This window comes from Lepus europaeus, chromosome 6 (genome assembly GCF_033115175.1).
Source record: "Lepus europaeus isolate LE1 chromosome 6, mLepTim1.pri, whole genome shotgun sequence".
NCBI lineage: Eukaryota > Metazoa > Chordata > Mammalia > Lagomorpha > Leporidae > Lepus > Lepus europaeus.
The window spans coordinates 113,283,429-113,305,022 of NC_084832.1; the positions used below are offsets into that span (position 1 = coordinate 113,283,429).

The 21,594-nt window shown below is 40.8% G+C and overlaps 1 protein-coding gene across 1 annotated transcript in view; it reads left to right on the forward strand.

Annotated features, from left to right (window-relative positions):
* Positions 1–19,934: 19,934 nt before the first annotated feature.
* The window catches only part of LOC133761936 (solute carrier organic anion transporter family member 1B3-like), a 68,427-nt gene continuing 66,767 nt past the window's right edge, over positions 19,935–21,594 (forward strand). Inside the window, exon 1 of the mRNA XM_062194924.1 lies at positions 19,935–20,041. The gene's annotated coding sequence lies outside the window, so the exon portion shown is untranslated. The remainder of the gene's footprint in view (positions 20,042–21,594) is intronic.

Below are 21,594 nucleotides of genomic sequence, written 5' to 3' on the forward strand. Positions count from 1 at the left end.
CTCTGTCTCTGTCTCTCTCTCACTGTCTAACTCTGCATGTCAAAAAAAATTTTTTTTAATTTATTCAAAAGGCAGAGAGACAGAGGAAAAGACAGAAAGTGACAGAGACATATACACTGGGCCAATATGAAGCCAGTAAGCTGGAACTCAAACCAGGTCTCCCATGAGACGGGCAAGGGTCCAGTCACTTCAGCCAATATCCAGTGCTTCCCAGGAGGAGCCAGGATTTGAACCAGACTCTTAAATCGGATGCCTGTGTCTTAAGTGGCATCTTTACTTCTGCAACAACAGCACCCTGGAGCTGATGCTGTGGCACAGTAGGTTAAGCTGTTGGCATTGCGTATTAGAGTGCCAGTTTGCGTCTCAGCTGCTCTGCTTCTGATCAGAGTCCCTGCTAGTGTGCCTGGGGAAGCAGAAGAAGATAGCCCAAGTGTTTTGGCCCCTGCTACCCACATCAGAGACCTAGCTGGGTATTACCATATGGGGATTGTACCAGCACATGAAGATCTCTCCTCTCTCCTCTCTCTTTCTGTCTCTCTCTCTCTCTCTCCTTCTCTCTCTCTCCCTCTCTCTCTCCTCCCCTCCCTCCCTCCCTCCTTCCCTGCCTCCCTATATCTCTTTCACTGTCTTTCAAATAAATAAATAAATCTTTTTAAAAACCCATCCCCATATTTCACTATTTTTGAAAATGAAGAGACTTTTTCCCCCAGCATGCCTACATCAGAACTGCTGCTGTGAGTAGACATCCTTTTTGCTATCTCCATGTTGATCTTACCCATAACACATTTTTACTGAATGTGTGAGTAATTGCACTTGTAGAGAATTTTCTTTGTAGAGATGTGACTGAAGTTAGAATCCCTCATTCTGTCTTCTACATCCTTTTTATTTTTCAAAGTTTTTTGAAGTATGAGTTTGAAAAATAAATTGTTTGCAAGTAAATTTCTCATAAGAATCCTAACCAATTTACTCTTGAGTTACATGAAAAATAAATCAGCATAAAAGAAAATTAAATTCTGGCCCTTTCTAGAAAAGGACTGAATGCCAATTAGAGTAAGCACATTGTGTATGTATAACTATTAATTCAGTAGTGGAATTACCCAGACCAAACTCAACTTGTGGCATAAGAGGGTAGCATGTAGTGGGAAATTCAATTTGCTGAAGGAATCACTGATACTTTATATAAGTAAACTCAATTGACAAAGGCACACAATCAGTTTTTTCTAAACAAACCAAGTCCTATTTCAGATGTCAAAAAATTCTTTCTGTTTCAGGGTCAAATAGTAGAAGTAAGACTTTGAATGATGTGTCGATTCCACAGTTACTCCACATTTAGCCGGTCATGGTATTCTCTTATTCTACAGCCATGGCCCTTGGAAGTGACCAGCAACTCAAATGAACATGTGATTCACTGAAGCCTTCATGCAGGTAAAGCTCCATAATGTCATTGAACAGACCGAGTGGCTTAAATTGGATTAGATGGCTTGCTTCAGGTCTTTCCAGTATATGAAGGTATCTTCATAGCAAGAGAGAAAAACATACTATTTGAATACTCAAAACTGCTGGCAGAACATTTTTGACCATTAGCTCGTAAGGAATTTCCACTTAAATATTATATACCTATACTGCTACATAAAGGGAGATTCAAGAAATAAATAGACTATAACTTATACTTGAGAGTAATTCTCATTTTTATAACAACTGTTAGATATATTTCTAATAAACACTACATGTGTGCTGAGTGGCTTAGACAGTATCAAAGACCAAAATAACCTTAGGTGTTTGGTGTTATTAATTATATTTTCAGAGGAAGAAACTGAGAGTTTTAGTGATTTTTCCAAAGCTAACAAGTTCTTAGAGTCGGTAGAGCCGTGGTTTAAATTGGGTTTTATCAGAATCAAATAGCCAAGTTGTGGCTGTACTAATCTATGTTCTGGTACTGGCTTTCAGTAACTCTATAAGACATCAGTTTTGCATATCTAAATTAGAAAAGTATGAATACACTAAAGCACATACATGATTTAAAAAGTAAATGGGACAAAATGATTTAAAATGAGAAGTGACAGTTCTGCACTCCACCTTCATTTCCACACCTCTACGGCGATTCTAACCAGTTTGGTTTGTTGGGTTTTCTGAAGGTCACTTTCAGATCTTTAAATAATAGGCTCAAATCACTTGCTTGATTTACCAACTTTAGGTAACATCAGTTGACTATGCACTTTGATGGAGTGAGTCAAATGCCATGTCCACTGTACTCTTGTTCTTCTCCTATAATCTGTATGTAATAAGATCGCTATTCTGAGTTCTTCAGTTAGCACATTAACTCCTGCACTCTTTGTGCATTGAACACACAGCACCATGTGTACTCTGACATGATGGTGGTTTGCGTGTGCTCCCAAAGATTCATGTGCTGAGAGCTTGACCCACAACTGTGGTGATGTTGAGAGGTGGTGAAATGGTGGGGCCCACTGACAGTGCTTGGGTTTCCGGGGGTATGGCCATTGGAATGGATGAATGCAGTTATTGTGGGAACCCAGTTGGTTCTATGAAATCAGCTTGTTATTTAAAAAGACCCAACCTGGCCCTTGGATCCGTCTGGCTTCCTGTCTCCTATGTGCGCTCTCCCTCTCACACATTGCCCCCATCATGTTGGGAAAGCCTTTGGCAAAGCTGAGCAGATGCTGGTGCCATGCTCTTGGACCTCTCGAACTATGAGCCACACAAACCTCTTTTCTGTGTAGAGTGTACAGCTTCAGGTATTTTGTTATAGCCACAGCAAATGGCATAAGACAATATGTTTCCCCATTTCGCAAAATGAAGGTCCTGGAACCCCTGCCCTTCCCTCTAGGTCCACAAATTCTTTGTCATCTCTCGCTCTCTCTCTCTGAGTTATGCCTCCCCTCTTACTTTGTTAGGAACAGTAGCACTTTTACTCATCTCTCACTTCACCTGTCTTAGGAAAAGCCTGCATGTTTCTGATTAAGAGTAATGCCACCCAAGGTCAATACCATGAGAGCTCACCACTAGAAAAAAGAGGGAGACAAAATTATTTAAGGAAGACCTGGTATATGTCAGACATTGGAGACACATTAACACATTTCAATATTAATAAATGTGATGCCAAGGCATTTTGTGTCTGAATGATTTGGGAACCTGCTGAGTTAATGATGACTCATAACTGCAGGGTCTCTCTGATTCTTTAAGATGCTAACAGACATCTTCCATCTACTAAAGGGGTTTTGTATTTCAACTTGTTTGGCACTGAATCAATTTGTAGTTAACAAGTCCTGGGCCCGATTTTCGATACAACATTTTTGGAAAATAGAATTCTGTGTTTGTTACCATCTTTGTCAGATTCTGGTATCATGATGAAACAGCTTTATAAATTCAACCATAAGCCTGATGAATTTTTAATGCTTTGGAATCATTTTTAGCCTCTATGCCACAGTGTTGGCCCCCTTTGGAATCATTTTTTTATACCATAGGAATTATCTGTTCCTTTCATGTTTGAAAGGATGTACTTTGCCTTTTGGGAGAAAACACTGTGAAAAATGTTTGCTTCATCATTGTAGCTTTTAAAAAATGTATGCTTCCATGTTCAACTTTGAAAATTCATTATTTTTCTAGACAACAATCTAGATTTTAAAGATATTTTTAGTTTAATAAACTTAGAACATCTAAGCTTAGTATGCATTATTATCCTCCTTTTCCCAGTCTTAATTTTGCATAGAGAATTTGCCTTTTTTTGTGCATTATACTTGTCAGGTACTTATATCTTTGGATTTTTATTAATTTTCCTTTGAGTTTTATTTACATGTTAATATTTCCATATTTTGAAATGCATGCATATAAGGGTTCTTCATGAAGTTCACAGAAAGTGCATAATAAGAAAACCTATTTGTATATTTCCAAAGTTCTGCACCACAATAAACCTATCTTTTGACTTCATTTTCCATGAACTTTTGAAGTTCTCTCATATTTCTTCTTTGCTGGTTTATTTATTGCATGCAAAGACACAGGATGTCAAAGGACGCTTGTTATTCTCTGTTGTAACAAACCTGGAACAGAGTTGGAACACAGTGTGAAAATGAATACAATACCCCAGACTCAAGGAGACAGGACAGCTGAGTAAAAGTTGAGGCCGAAAAGTTTCTTCTCTATTAAAAAAGAATCAATTTGCCCTTAAAAATGTGTAAATAGATGTGACCTAATGGAGGCTTGCAAACTGTTTACCCACAAGTTTTACATGAGTGACTCTTCACAGAAAGAGTCTATTGAGGGATTATTTACAACCCATTACACATTACTACTGCGGTCACTCAGGTGGATCTGCACGTATGATCCTGTAATAGATTGCGTTTTCTAAGGTTCACTCTGACATCAGTACAACTCAATCACAGGTTATGCAGCACTTCGGGCCAGGCATGGCTTGGATCAGACCCATATTTTAAAAATCCAGGCATTGATTTATTTTATCCTAAGGCCAGTGGGATTGGAACATACTCCATGCCTCATAAGAAAAATCCAGAGCAGTGAAAGATTCCAACTCCAAGACAGAAAAGTATTTAGGAGATGAACAAGTGCATCTGTTTTGCCTTATTCAGAAATTTATTTTTTTAAAAAATGAGAAAACACAGTCCTGTTAAAAACCTGGCCATTTTGAATCTATTTATTACAATTCTGTTTTGTGATGAGTGGTTATTATTGTGCATTCTTAAATGTGTGTGTTGTCTGATGGAGTCTGGCGTTCTAAATCTGGGCCTAGATTTCCTGGCAATGGGCAAAATGCCCTATCTGTACTAGCTCCACTTACACTACCCACCCTCCTGCCCACTTCACAGCACTTAAGGAACCTAGTAGCTCCCACAACAGCAGCGCCCCGATTCTCTGTCTTCATCAAAACCTTCTGTGGTCCCTACGATTTTCCTAGACACCCAGGGGAACCTGCTATGTGTTCAGGCTCCTGCATTCTTGCTTCACCAGTAATTTTCGTATCACCCATTCCTTGAACTTGTGGGTTCAGAGGAGCTCAAGCAAGTCACTTTTCTGGACACAGGAAACTTTTTAAAGCTCTGAGTCTGACTTAAAATGCTTCTCTAATTTCATTCTTTCTTTTGTTTTGTATTTCCACTAAGTGGAAGTCCAGTGATTAAACATTAAAACAAACAACACAAAAAAACTAAAGCGATCCAGAGCTCCCTCTACATGCTGTTGTATCCCTCCTTCTTTTATCACAACCTGATTTCCAAGAATATTCTGCAGAAGGCTGACAGTGACTCATTAAATATTCACTATACTCAGGCCCTGTGCTAGCTTATTTTTTAAAAGTTTTGTTTGTTTGTTTATTTAAGAGGCAGAGTTACAGACAGAGGAAGAGACAGAGAGAAAGATCTTCCATCTGCTGGTTCACTTCTGAAATGGCCTCACTGGGCCGGAGCTGGGCAGATTTAAAGGTAAGAGCTAGGAGCTTCTTCTGGGTCTCACACATGAGTTTGGGGGCCCAAGCACTTGGACCATCTTCCACTGCTTTCCAAGGCCATAAGTAGGCAGCTGGATTGGAAGAAGAGCAGCTGGGATATGAACCAGCGCCCATATGGGATGCTAGCCCTTCATTTGGAGGCTTAGCCTACTACACTGCAGTGCCGGCCCCAGCTTATTTTAATATACCATATCATTTAATGATTTGAACAATCTAAAAGAGTATACATTTATAGTATGTGTTACAAATCACACATGGAGATTAGGAGAGATTAACAAATTTCCACAAAGTCACAGAAGGGAAAATTCCAATCCAAACTCTTACTCCTACCAAGTGCTTAGATATCCCAGATGTGATGTGTGTCTGAGCTCAACACCCATTCATTCTACAGTGCATACAATTCATTCTGCAATAATCTGATTTCCAAGTAATACAGACGCTAATTCAATGGACAGTGTTAGCCCTCATTCTTTTCAGGCTGTCTTCAGCAATTTTTTCTTTTTTTTTTAGCTCCATGTTGCCTGCTCTCTAGACTGCTCTGACTACCCTATCTCTTGGACTCTCCCACATCTGTGATTTTTTTCCTCTCAGGATTTGCCCTCTTGGCCATCTCTTCTTAATTTTCGTGTCTACAATAACACTCCAACCCTCATGTAAGAGATTTATCGTCACAGAGTTTTTGTACTTTCTATACACTGATGACTCCTAAAAGTCCAGTGCTTTCCCCTGAGCTTTAGATCCCAGGCTGCTAATACAACTCAGCTCTTCCGAATCACAGATGTCTCCATAATACTTTATCTATAAGGAAATTACTCGTATGTTACAGCATGTGCTCATGGCTTTTGCAAATGTTGGAAGACCTATAAGGAAAATACTTTCTTTCATTTATGAGCCCACATAATAACAGGAATAAAGGTGGGTTTTAATGGCATTAGCCTAAGTAATTGGAAAATTTTAGTAAGGGTTAGATATAGGTCAGTGAGAGAGAAGACCCAAGTTCCCATCTGGATATAGACATCAGGTAATTGATAGCATATATCTATACCTACTACAGGTTTAACATGGTGCTCAACCTTGGGAGTAAGACCAGTAGCTAAAAAGGGATGAAATCATCTAGGGCAGATAGCCCATATTTTACACAGGTTATCTGATTTCTGCCACAGCCACTTGATTCTGCCATTATCACATGAAGGCATCCAAAGACAATAATATATAAATTAATTAGAGGAGCTGTGTTTCAATAAAACTTTTTATCCAAAAACTGGCAAGGGACCAGATTGGGTCCTCAATTCATACTTTTCTGACCACTTTTCTAGATGAACACTAAGCTAATACCCCCAAACCAATCATAGACACCTGCTTTTCTTTCTTTTTTTTTTTTTTTTTGGACAGGCAGAGTGGACAGTAAGAGAGAGAGACAGAGAGAAAGGTCTTCCTTTTCCGTTGGTTCACCCCCCAATAGCCACTGCGGCCAGCGCATCGCGTTGATTCAAAGCCAGGAGCCAGGTACTTCCCCTGGTCTCCCATGCGGGTGCAGGGCCCAAGCACTTGGGCCATCCTCCACTGCACTCCCTGGCCACAGCAGAGAGCTGGACTGGAAGAGGAGCAACCAGGACAGAATCCAGCGCCCCAACCGGGACTAGAACCTGGTGTGCCGGCGCCGCAGGCGGAAGATTAGCCTATTGAGCCACGGCGCCGGCCCTGCTTTTCTTAACCCCTAGCATTTAGAAAAAATATTTGAACATAGTAGTAATTCTTCATATGTTAAAATAAATTTAATGGTTGATACCTTCTGCATGCTTAAGCAAGACTATTACTGATGGAGCAGCCCAACCACAAGGACATTAATCTTCTGTGCAAGTAATCTATGTGTTTCCTGAGAACAGGAGCTATAACTTGTTTTTTTTTTTAAGATTTATTTTGTTTATTTGAAAGAGTTACAGAGAGAGATAGAGATAGACAGAAAGAGGTCTTCCATCTGCTGGTTCACTCTTCAAATGGCTACAAAGGCCGGAGCTGAGCCAATCCAAAGCCAGGAGCCAAGAGCTTCTTCCAGGTCTCCCACATGGGTACAGGGGCCCAAGAGCTTGGGTCATCCTCTTCTGCTTTCCCAGGTGCATTAGCAGGGAGAAGGATCAGAAGTGGAGCAGCTGAGATTTGAACAGGCACCCATGTGGGATGCTGACACTGCAGGCCAGGGCTTTAACCCACTGTACCACAGCACCGGCCCCCATAACTTTCTTGTTAGTACAGATGCCGAGGATGGAGCACATGGCTTAGCATATTAATGCTGCTCCCTAAATGTGTCTCAGCTGAAAGAACTCAGTCTCTTGTTTTTAGCTACCCTGTGTGATCCAAGGTGTGATGTAGATGGCCCTGAGGTTTATAGATTATGCACATAATGAGAGATAACAATTAAAGTTCAGTCTCATCAGCCTTTGTGTTACCAATATATTTGTAATGCTGTGTTAAAATTTAGTTCTCATTTGAAGAACTCTACTTCTCACCCTTACTGTGTCCTATCTGGGAGAATCTTTCCTCTGTTCCCTGGGCCAATAGTTGAGTCTTTCCTATTAAGACAGATGGTGTTGTCTGGATGGCCTTTACTTCATATTTTACTGGTTATATCTAATTTCTGTTGAGATAAATTGAGCCTACTTCCCTTATTTTGACTTTACTTGATCAGAGTGCTTATGTGTTTCATAAACATACTTGAAAACTATCACTTGTTTATCTCCCGTTGAAGATCCTGTTGTTGGATGTTAACATTACTTTGTTATAGGAAACACCGAATGTTCTCTCAGAACCTGTGCAGTTCAGGATAGGCTTATGGGGACCTCATCTGTGTACCTATGGGAGCAGAAAGTGTAAAGACAAAGGACTACTCATTAAGGAACCTAACCTTCCTATATTAGTCTACTCAGGCAATTATAATGAAAATAGGACTGATTAGGTGACTTAAACAATGGAAGTTAATTCTCCACATTTCTGGAGGCTCTGAAGTCCAGGGTCAAGATGCTAGCAAGGTGGATTCCATTCTGAGGACACTCCTGGCTTTCAGGGAACTGCCACGTTGTCGTATGTTCACGTGAGCTCATCTTTGTGCACATGCTGAGAAAGAATGCTCTCTAGTGTCTCCTTTTATAAGGAAACTCACCACAATGTATTAAATCCCCACTCTAATGATCTTATTTAATTTTAATGAACTCCTGAAGATCCTATTCCCAAATACAGTTACATTGGCAGTTAGGATCTCAACATAAGAGTTCTGAGACAGACCCAATTCCATCTATAGTATATTCCTCAAGCCCACCATTAATCATGTCTTTAGGCATGAAAATAAATTCAAAACACCTCCCAAGCCCCCAAAGTCTTAACTAATTTCAACATCGTCTCTGAAGCTCGAAATCCAAAGTTTCATTTGCATATCATCTAAATCAGGTATGAGTGATATTCAAGATATAATTCATCCTGATACAGGATTTCTACCCAGCTGTGAACCTGTGATATCAGATTATATGCTGCCAAGATACAATGGTGGAAGAGGCAGGGGCTAGACCTTTGTATTCTAGAAGGCAGAAATCAGAAGCAAATCATAACAAGTCCTAAATTAGTCCATAATCTAGCAAGATAAATGTGGAAGGTCGGCCCAAGACACAGGAAAACCTCCATACTGAGGGCAGTGAAGACTCCCCAGCTCCACCCAAAAATGCAAACCACTTACCTGGGAAAACCTTCTGGATGGTTGGAAAAACTCAGCTAATTGAGAAGGCACTGTCAGAACACGTATATACCTCAGATTACAGTCTGGGTTGCAGCAGCAGTCAGTTCCTAGTGTCCTGCAGGCCCACTGCTCCCTTGCAGCACGTTTAATAAATCCAGCTCTGCTCACTGAATCTGACTGCTCTGGTGAACTCTTTTTTTTTTTTTTTTTTTTTTTTTTTTTTTTTGACAAGCAGAGTGGATAGTGAGAGAGAGAGAGAGACAGAGAGAAAGGTCTTCCTTTTTGCCATTGGTTCACCCTCCAATGGCCTCTGCGGCCGGCGCATCGCGCTGATCCGAAGCCAGGAGCCAGGTGCTTCTCCTGGTCTCCCATGCAGGTGCAGGGCCCAAGCACTTGGGCCATCCTCCACTGCCTTCCCGGGCCATAGCAGAGAGCTGGCCTGGAAGAGGGGCAACCGGGATAGAATCCGGCACCCCAACCGGGACTAGAACCCAGTGCGCCGGCGCCGCAAGGTGGAGGATTAGCCTGTTAAGCCACGGCGCCGGCCTTCCACCACTCTTGACAGTGGCCTCAGCCAGTCTCTTCCCACAACAGCAAATTCCATTAGAGCTAATTAAAAAAGATTTATTTGAAAAGCAGGGTGACAAAGGGAAGAGGGGGGAGAAACAGAAATATCTTCCATCCGTTGGTTCACTCCCCAGGTGGTTACAACAACAGCCACAACTGGGCCAGGGCAAGGTCGGGAGGCCTGGAATCCAATCTGGGTCTCCCATATGGGTGGCGGGGTCTGAGCACGTGGATCATCCTCCACTGCTCTCCCAGGAACATCAGCGTTTGGGAACTGGATCAGAAGCCGAGCATCCAGGACTCAAGCCAGCCCTCTCATATGGAGTACCGATGTCGTAGGTGGCAGCTTAACCAGTTGGACTGCAATACTAGTCCCAAGTTACATTAGATCTTAGGCTCACGATAATCCTGTTTTACTCACTGTCCTGCCCCTCCAAGCCCACTGGGTTAATAGCACTATCCTCTTGATTAGGGCTCTCTGGAAGGGCAGCACCACCCCTGCGGCAATGGAAAGAGGTGTCCTGATCCATCACCGTTACACTCTGGAAAAGCAAGAGGAAGTAACCTTGCTCAGCACAGTTCCTAGCCCAGACCACACACTCAGTAAGTATTAGTTTTCTCCTCCAACTAAGGAGAGTGACTGCCCTTATAACAGAATTCTTGTTACTGCTAAAATAAGGTGGGAAAAGGAAACACCACCCCCCTATGAAATGTCTGAGAAGTTAGTAATTGCTCTTTCTCCTTTCCTCCTCATGCTAGCAAGGAGCTCATCTGACCTGCACTGCTTTCCATGGCCTCTGAAATTGCAAAAGCCTGAGTAGGAGAAGCAGAAACTGGTAGGATTCTGCCTACTCCTCTTTAATCTAACTGGGAAGAACTGGGCTTCTCTCTTCAGGGAAATTGCAATGCTCCCTTTTCATGCTTGTGGCCCTGTCTTATACTGTGCCCCTAAATTCATTGATGTGTCATTCATTTCAAACTCAGAAACAATATGCAGTAAAAAATATGTCAAGTGGCTCAAAATCAGGCTTAAAATTCCATGGTAAATAGCATGGTAGCTAATCAGTCCACACCAACATTCCAACTTCTTAGTTACTCTACTATTATGTGTTAAAATTTAACCTCCATGAGAGACAAGGTAGACACTCCAAGCACAATTTCCAATTTCCTTGCTGAGTGTTTTATTTGAGATTTAAGACAGAGGAATGGAATAGTGTTCTGTCTAGGGAATTGAGAGAAATACAGAGAAAAGTAACATCTATATGGGCATACTCTTCGTAGGAACAGCCATGTAAGAGAGGTTAGTTCAACTGGACATAATTGGGAATTACAAAAATATTAAGTTTGATTTGGGACAGTATCAAACAGTTGTAATTTGGGGGGAAACTACAATCAAGAGTTTAGAAAACAAGAGACAAGGAGTTTAAAGGGTAGGTTAGAGATGAGGTTAGAAATTAGAGATGACGTTATAGATAAGAAACATAAGAGAGCACAGTCTTCACTGCCTACAGCTTCTTTTGTGTGTTACATAAAATATTCAAGCAACTGCACTAAGATATCAAATCCTGAGAACAAACACCACCCAAACATCTATTTTATCATTCACTGTTTTATTTATCAACTATGCAATGGGTATATCCAATATATTGGAAACTTTGTTAGCCTTTGAAGCATATGTCTTAGATATATCCCTGCCCTCACAGAGACAAAAGACCACAGCATCCATATTATTATTATTTTTTTAATCTTTTTTTTTATTTTTTTATTTTTGATAGGTAGAGTGGACAGTGAGAGAGAGACAGAGAGAAAGGTCTTCCTTTTGCCGTTGGTTCACCCTCCAATGGCCGCCGCGGTAGGCGCGCTGTGGCCGGTGCACTGCGCTGATCCGATGGCAGGAGCCAGGTGCTTCTCCTGGTCTCCCATGGGGTGCAGGACCCAAGGACTTTGGGCCATCCTCCACTGCACTCCCTGGCCATAGGAGAGAGCTGGCCTGGAAGAGGGGCAACCGGGACAGGATCGGTGCCCCGACCGGGACTAGAACCCGGTGTGCCGGCGCCACAAGGCGGAGGACTAGCCTAGTGAGCCGCGGCGCCGGCCAGCATCCATATTATTACATCAGGAAAAATTTTCATTCACTTTCTTCCCTGATGGTCTGGATTTGCTCTTCCAAGTCCAGGCTGGTTTTCCTAACCCTACACTAAATAGGACCATCTTTAAAGGAGAATGGGGCAAGAACAGAATGAATTTTTCCATGGGATTTCTGTGAACACAATTTATTAGCATTAAAAAACTATTCAGGTGATGATTTACTCTATTTGTTAAGTTCCTTTCAACGTAACTTCTAGATGCAATAAAAAATGTTTCAATATCCAACACACGGGTTAAATTTGTGAAAGCTCCTAATCTCCTTTGAGTAGAGATTAGTGGCCACATAAATACTGCCTGAGAAAGAGCAGATTTATGATTCCTGAAGAATGAAAGTTTTCTTTGCTGCAAATTTCTAAATGATTTTGCCTACCCAGGTATGTGACCTGCTTATTCTACTAATCTCTACAGACAGGAGTCTGCTTCCACCTACTGGCTGGAGAATTTCACAGTCATCAGTATCATACAGGTAATTTCTACTTGGATCTTTACATCTTTCTTATTTGTAGGCATAATGTCAGCTTTTCTCCTAGGTCTCCAATTTTACTTCAAAACCTGTAACCTCTCTGTAATCTGAGAATCTGACGTAATCGATTAAACTAGACTCCATGTTGTGCTATAAAAAGGCTTAGGGAGCTACAGATCCCCAGTGTATCCAAGAAGACTTGAATAAGTCTGTGGGACACAGAACAGTGTGAATGAGAATGGAGGACAAACTAGATCATCCCAGATTTGGTCACATTCAGAGTTTCCAGAAATACTTGATTATCAGCAGTGGAGGGCAGAAGGACGCCATTGCTCCAAAGACAAATCGGTTAACTGGGACTTGTCTTTGTTATCTCATATGGGAACAAAGACTTGAGGATTCTGTGGAAAGCAGGAATTTCCAGGGAAAATGTTGTTTTGTGATCTGTAATATGAATAATGTATCAAAAGGTTGGGCATTTAGCCTGATGGTTAAGGTACCCAGGGTCCACATCATAGCACCTGAGTTCAATTCTGTCTCCTGACCTGTGTTCCTGATAATGTAGACCTGAGTGATGCATTGATGGCTCAAGTAATTGGGTCCCTGCCACCCATAAGGGAGACCTGGATAGCATTCCTGGGTCCTGGCATTAGTCTGTCCCAACCTTCGCCATTGTGTATATTTGGGGGGGAAGTGAGCCAGCAGCAAATGGAAGCTTTGCTTCTCTGTCTGTCTCTCTGCTTCCCAAAGAAATATTATTTTTTAAAAAAGAATATGTCATAAAACTGAGACTAATTAGGATTTATTTTGTTGCTAATATTATAGTTGGAAGAAGACTACATGCAAAGATTAAAATTATGTAATTTTAAGAAATATAGAGAATAGGTGATAAAGGGATAGAGAATTACAAATGTACTTTTTTTACAAAATTGTTTTATTAATTTGTGAGAGAGAGAGATGGAACATGGAATAAGGAGTTTTCCATTCACTATTTAACTCTTCAAATTCCCATAACAGCCAGGGCTAGGCTAGACTAAAGCAAGGAACCTGAAACTGAATCCAGGTCTCCCATATGGGTAGCAGAGACCCAACCATTGAGCCATCATCTGTTTCCCAGGAAGCTGGAATCAGGAACAGAACCATGTCTTGAACCCAGACATTCTGTTATGGGATGCAGGTGTCCCAGGCAGCATTTAACCACTGAGACAAATGCCTACCCCACAGGTGTTAGACTTTAGAGCACACCAGGGCAAGCATCTACAAAGCAGAAATGTTTTGTTATAGAAGTGATTGAACTGAACAATGGTCATCTGGAGGCAAAATAACCCAGGTAGAAGGAAGGGTAAATGCAACATGAGACAGGAGTATGATTGAATATTTGTGGAATAACAAGGATGCCTGTTTTGTTGGGAGGAAATGATCAAGCAGGAAAATTGCAGAAGTTATGTTAGAGGCATATCCAAGAACACATCCTGTGGATTCTTGTGGAAAACAAAAAGAACTTGAGTATTTGTTCTATGTGAGCTTGGAAACCATCGGAAGATTTTGAATCCAGTTTTCATGGATAATTTCATCATGTTGCACATATCGATGCTGTGTTTGACTCCAGAGAAAATGAGTTGTTGACTGTTCTCAGAATTTTCATCACACCCATTGATAGTTAGATGTTTTCATATATAATCATAGATTGCTTCTTTACCATATTTAAATATTTGCCCAATTTAAGTTTTTGCCTTCAACACCACTGCACTACTAGAGTTTTCATTAAATGAAAATTTCATTTATTTCCTAAAAAATATTTTGATTACCTACTAGTTATCCGATATAATTCCAGGTATGAAAATTAGAGCAGTAAACCAAAAAGGAAAAAAAAAAACCAATTATGCTTGCCCTACAAGTGTTCAGTCTGCAGTGTAAATTTATGCTTTCTGAAGCAGAGGAAGGCTAATGACAGATAATATGTATTAGTAAAATTCATAGCATGATGAGTAATGAGAGGAAAAGGAACTGTCAAAGGCTCTGTTGAGTGTCAGGTGAAGGAATATTAAAAAGCTGTCAGAGAAGCCTTCAAGAGACTGCATCATTTGTGTGGGTGCTTGATGATGTGTATATATCTGGGAAGGACATCCCAGACAGAAAGACCAAGAACAAAGATACCCAAAACCCGTGTTTGATAGGGTTTTTAGGCTGTTCTGGATTTTCTGCTGAGTGATGGAGGAAGCCTTTGGGGGATTTTAGCACAGAGTGAGGTGATGTGACCTGTTTGATGTGATGACTGACTTCCGTGATGGGGTTTGCACAGGGAGATGAGGTTGGGGAAGAGAGGCTGAGAGTGGTAAGGACATAAGTGAGATTCAAGTTGGAGAGTGTTGCAGTAATTCAGGACCAAGATGACAGCTGTGGAAGTCATTAGAAAGAGATTCTGTACACCTTTTTGAAATTAGGAGTTGATATATGTGTAAGAGAGTAGTCAAGAATGTTTTCAGTATTTTGTGTGTTTGTATTACTGGAAGGATAGAATGACCTCTGAGAACATCACAAGATCTCACCACTGGTGGCTTCAGCTTAGGGATTTCAGTCTCACATAGTTAGAGAATATTCACTGGAGGACAGGGTTGGGAAGGGAAGATGACAAGACCAGTTTGGAAAATGTTAGGTATAACAGGATTATTCCATATCTATAGGAAGATGGAGAGCAGACAGAGGACAAACCTAGATTTCAGGAGTAAGAGATAAAACTTTAGGAATTATCAACATATAGGTAATAATTTAAAGACAGGAGTAAACATGAGATCACTAAAATACAATGATTGAACCCCAGGATACTTGAAGTAAAGAGTCAAAGATATGTAAGAGATTAAGAAAAAATGAAGTGTAAATGAGGCAGCAAGGATTAGGAGGAAAACCATAAAGGATAATATCCTGGGAACTATTTCAAAGATGTGGGAATGATCATCTCCCAAACGGGCTGCTAATAGTTCAATTCAGACTGAGACAATCACATGTAGCATTTAGGAATTTTACGACTTAGGGAAAAGTGATTGAAGATGGACCTCTGATTGGACTGTTCAAAGTATAATGTGAGAAAGAGAATTGACAACAATAATAGGGCAATCCTTGGACATGGAATGGGATCAAAGAAGCATTTCGGAAGATGGGAAAGGGACAATATGCTTATATACTAAGGGGAGCATTTTCTTCAGGAAAGGGAAATTGATATTGTAAGCACAGGGAAAAGGGGTAATTTGCTACACATAGGGAAGTTGGCCTTAGCTGGCATTTGGGCAGTTTGTCAAGGAACAATATGAAGTACTATTTCTATAGACATGGCTGAGGGAGCTTTTGGAAGGTTTCTTCTTCTTGTCTATCAGGAAACAGACTATCATCTGAAAGTAGGGATAAGAAAGGATGTGTTAAGAGTTTCAAAAAGAAAGGAAGGTATGCAATAGTTATTCAGAAATTGAGGCAATGTGAAATAGGAAAATGCTGTATGAGTCCTAGGAAAAATAAAAGACCTATTTAAGCCTCATGATTTTAAATTTAGGCTTTCTCTCTTTTTTGAAAGAATTTATTTATTTGAAAGTCAGAGTTACACAGAGTGAGAAGGAGAGGCAGATTGAGAGAGAGGTCTTCCATCAGCTGGTTCAACTCCCCAACTGGCTGCAATGGCCAGAGCTGCACCTATCTGAAGCCAGGAACCATGAGCTTCCTCCTGGTCTCCCACACGGGTGCAGGGGCCCAAGGACTTAGGCCATTTTCTACTGCTTTCCCAGACCATATCAGAGAGCAGGATTGGAAGTGGAGCATCCAGGACTCAAACCAGAACCCACACAGGATGCTGGCACTGTAGGCGATGGCTTTACCCGCTGCACCACAGCACCGGCCCCAAGGCTTTCTCTTCAGCTACCATTCAATTCCTTCTATGAATGGCCATCAACTGACAGTTGGATTTAATGAAGTTGTGGATTTGGCCATCAATTAAAATGGTATGAGGATCAAAATGACTTCATGATAAATGGATAAGTGTGATTACCACGACCATAGGACTTAACCCTGATATGGAGGGAATTGAGGACATGAGAGATTTAAGGAGCAGTGTAAGCTCTGGCAAAATCAACATGTGAATTACAGAACCCTGATGAGGGGAAGCATTTTTGGATCTAGGGTACTACCAAGTAAGAGCTGGGAAGAGAGGTAGTGGGAATGCACTGCTTGAACCTCATATTATGGAGGATTTGCTGTCGTTGGTGAGACAGAGTCTAGGTATGTTAATAGGAGTGTGGGTAGAAGCCAACATCTTTGGAAAAGAAAATATTGGAAAACAAAGAAGCTAGAGAATTAGAAAATTTCTTTCAATGTCATTAATATCACCAATAATTATGACAGCAATGGAATTTTTTTTTTTTTTTTTGACAGGCAGAGTTAGACAGTGAGAGACAGAGAGAAAGGTCTTCCTTCCGTTGGTTCAGCCCCCAAATGGCCCGAAGCCAGGAGTCAGGTGCCTCCTCCTGGTCTCCCATGCCGGTGCAGGGCCCAAGGACCTGGGCCATCCTCCACTGCACTCCTGGGCCACAGCAGAGAGCTGAACTGGAAGAGGAGCAACCGGGACAGAACTGGCACCCCAACTGGGACAAGAACCCAGAGTGCCGGCGCCGCAGGTGGAGGGTTCTTAGCCTAGTGAGCCATGGCACCGGCTGCAATGGAATTTTTAAGAGATTGACTTTGAACCAATCTTGGAGTGAAAGTGAGTCAGAGTTTGGCAGATGACTACAACAAGGGGATACATAAAAGTCTTTTCATATAAGATTCAAAAGTATGGATTATGAGGGTTAAAAGTAGGAAAGTGGAAAGGAAGTGGGGAAATGAGGCAAACTGGAAATGAGTCAGTCTGGTTACAAGCAACATGGAAGATAAAGCAGCCCCCACTATCGCAGTTGCAAGAAAGGCAGTGGCTTCAGGTGATGGCCAAGTCATGAGCTCCAGAAAGCTCAAGTAAAGTGTTCAGTTCATGATAGACAGGAGAAGACTGGAAAATCGAATGTGCAGAGTTGTACAGAAATGAAACAGGAGGTGTTGAGTGACCAGGACCTCTACTGTCTCATGGTCATGATTAAGCTCAGAGAGACAGTTGCCATAAGAAGATCAGTGATAATGTGCAGGAGTTTTTGGATATGGTGGATAGGAAGATGTGGGGGTTCTCACTAGGAGCTATCCCTTGTCCACTGTCAAGTGAGGGGTAGTGGACAGCAATGACAGCCTTGCTTTGAGCATGCAGGCTCGCTCCAGGGCACCTAAAGTACCTACCCAAGTGTAAGAACTATTGAGAAAAACTGCTGGAAACGGGTTTCACATGTAATATTTGTGTTTAAGTTGAATTGATGGCTTTAAAAATTGTAATTTTTTAAATTATAAAATAGCTGCCCCTTACCTGGGTCAGGTGTTTGACTTAGCAGTTTAGATGCCACTTGAAATATACACATCCCATATCTGGGGTCTCTGGGTTCAGTTCCCTCCTCCGTTCCCAACTGAAGCTACCTGCGCATGTGCATCCGGTCAGGCAGCAGGCGATAGCTCAAGTAGTTGGGCTCCCTGCTACCCATGTGGGAAACCTGGATTGAACCTGGCTCCTGATTTAGGCCTGGCCCAGTGCCATCTGTTGTGGGCATTTGAGGAGTGAACCAGTGTATGAGAGATATTTGTCTCTCTGTCTCTCTTTCTCCCTCTCTCTCTCTCCATCTCTCTCCCTTTCAATAAATAAATTAAAAAAAATCATAATGTCACACCTTGAACTGAATTAGGTACTGCTATATAATTAGGTACTAATATACCAGGTGCTGAATAAAGCGCTTTGCGTACACTGTATTCTTATCCCAAACATTGACTCACTGAGTTAGACACGAGGTTATTGATGCTAAGAAACGTTACAGCTCATAAAGTCCATACTGCTGGCAAGTGGCTCAGACTGACTGACATAAAAGTTTAACAGACTTCAAAGAGCATGACATTTCATCAGAACTGCAACAAGTGCTTTGCAATAAATATTCATAGATTGTTGTAAACAAATGTTGCAATTTTATTGATCCAAGCTGTTAATATAATATTGATCTTGAAAGAACTGTTGCAATGGTTTTTCTCTGAACACTCTTATTTTTCATGCAAGAAAAGTCAAATTACTTAAATAGGGAGAAAAAAACCCTGCAGTAAAGGCTCTTTGACCTCTGACAATATCACAAGATCTCACCACTGGTGGCTTCAGCTTAGGGATTTAAAAAGGTTCTCAGTTAGTTTGTACTGTTTTATCTTTAATTTTTAGTTCTACACGTTTCCTAATTCTTTGCTGTCTCCACTCTTTGGTTCTCCTATAAATCATATGCTTTCAAGAATTAATCAGAAATAGAATGAGCTTATCAAAAAATTGAGACATGGAAATTTAACTTGTTTCTCCATGGGGGTCTTCAAAATGTTCATGGAAAATGCAATTTATCTTTTAATTTTATTTTTACAAGAAACTTTTGATGCACTCTCATATTAGTCTTTGGAGGTGAGTGGTAAGTAAAATGTATTTTTTTTTTTTTTTTTGACAAGCAGAGTGGATAGTGAGAGAGAGAGACAGAGAGAAAGGTCTTCCTTTTTGCCATTGGTTCACCCTCCAATGGCCGCCGCGGCTGGCGCATCTCGCTGATCCAAAGCCAGGAGCCAGGTGCTTCTCCTGGTCTCCCATGCGGGTGCAGGGCCCGAGGACTTGGGCCATCCTCCACTGCCTTCCCGGGCCACAGCAGAGAGCTGTCCTGGAAGAGGGGCAACCGGGACAGAACCGGCGCCCCGACCAGGACTAGAACCCAGGGTGCCGGCACCGCAGGCAGAGGATTAGCCTATTGAGCCGCAGCGCCGGCCTGAAACCCTTGTGTTTAGTGAAATGAGCCAGTCCCTAAAAGAAAAATGTTTCCCCTGATCTGTGGTAAATAATAAAGTATAAAAATGTATCATTATTTGCATTTAAATCTGCATAAAATTATTCCTGAGTAAACTGTTGAGAAGAAATGGCCCGAATTGTTTTCTATTTGGAAGTCTGGAACATTTTTGATAGTCTGTTATATTTGTATTTCTAAATAAAATATCTTAACCAATTTGACTGAATAAACAAATATGTCAGTCTCAGTAATAAAGCTTATTTTTTAACATCAACATAAAATTATGTATAAGTTCTGAGAAACTTTTTAAAGTCATTCTAAATATTTTATTACATTTTTATTTATTAACATATAAAGAATAGATTTCATGACTTTCATAGGTATGATTCCAAGAATATAATGATTCTTTCTTCCCTCCCTCCTCTTTCCTTTTTTTCCTTTCTTTTTATTTTTTGCAATAATGTACTTTCAATTTTCTTTATAATCACAGATTCAGTGCTCCTTTAAACAAAGAGCTCTACAAGCAAAAGATAGGTAGACCATTGTTAATAAACCTTTAAAATATAGGCATCTAGAGTGAACCCCTAGAATTAGCTAGGTACATTTCTTCTATTTGCCCAGGGCAATGACCTTATGGGATGGTTAATCATCACTGGACTGATAAACCAAAAGCCAACTGACTATTTAAAGAGGGTCTCTTGCAAACGATAAAGGATGGACTTGTTGAAATGGCTGTAGGAGTCTAAGTCCAGGTAAGTTTCTTTGAAATTCTCTAATTGCAGCATTTCTTCTGTGTAGGAAATTTCCATGAATTACGAAAAAAAAAAAAAAAAGTTTGGATGTTCATGCCAACTTTTCCACCTTTTTCAAACTTTGTATTTTCTATAAAATTATGTCCTAAGCCATCAACATCTATTAAATATCCCTTCTGAAGACAAATGTTCTTCAAGTTTATACACTTAAATATATATTGCAGAAATTCATACATCTTAAAAATGGAATTTGAAATCCTGTTCCTGTTATATTCTACGTAAATGGAACTTTGAGTCTGAAAAAATGGACTCCTAGTTAACTTCTTAATATATACTACAAAAGAATTATATTCACTAATTACATGGAATTAGAGTACATACTGACATTTTAGATTTCATCTTAAACTAAATAATGAAGCTGGCAGACAAAGAAATAAAAATGTGGCCGGCACCGCAGCTCAATAGGCTAATCCTCAGCCTGCAGCACCGGCACTCCGGGTTCTAGTCCCGGTCGGGGTGCCAGATTCTGTCCCAGTTGCCCCTCTTCCAGGCCAGCTCTCTGCTGTGGCCCAGGAAGGCAGTGGAGGATGGCCCAAGTGCTTGGGCCCTGCAGCCCATGGGAGACCAGGAGGAAGCACCTGGCTTCTGGCTTTAGATCAGCGCAGTGCGCCGGCCGTGGTGGCCATTGGAGGGTGAACCAACAGCAAAGGAAGACCTTTCTCTCTGTCTCTCTCTCTCACTGTCCACTCTGCCTGGCAAAAAAAAAAAAAAGAAAAATGTGTCCCCAAATCATTTAACCACCTATTTTTTCCCTCTTCAACTCAAGTTCACTAAGAGTTAGAGAAGAGCACGATTTTCTAGATGATTTTATCTCTTAGTAAATGAAAAAAATGATCTGTTCAGCACAGTTCCTAGCACAAATAAGGGCTCTATCCAAATTACTTCCCTCCTCCAAATTAGAACAGTGTCTGCTCTTAAAAGATGATTATTATTGCCTTAGTAAGGTGGTGATGGGGAAAGCTCCACTATGAAGGGTCAAAGAAGTTAGTAACTGCTGTTTTCATTTTTTCCTTCCGAGTTCCAAAGTTACATGCTAGCAGTTAGGTCACTTGACTTGGGCTATTTTCTGTGTCCCTTGAAATTATAATGGTAATATGCACAATCTACTTTGCAAGTTCTTCAGAAAGATTTGCAATTGTTGGATTAAGTGGTAAAAAAAGAAATGAATTCCTAAAATGTAAATTCTTGGGAAAGAAGCATACAGAGATGTTTGTGCTAAACATGGCATGATCTTTGCTTTTCACAGATTGTTATTATAAAACTTACCTGCTCACTAAAATGTATTTGTAACACCAAAATCATTACTGCTGGACTTTTGTGGTCAGTCTCACAAATATGATAGAAATTTGTAACTAAATACATAGTTTCCTTTATAATATAAATGGCCACATACCATTAACACTGTTTTGTACTTTGTTGTCCTGTGGAATATACTTAATTTCATATTAACAAAGGGCCTCCTCATTTTTCTGTGGTTGCAGAATACCCCATTG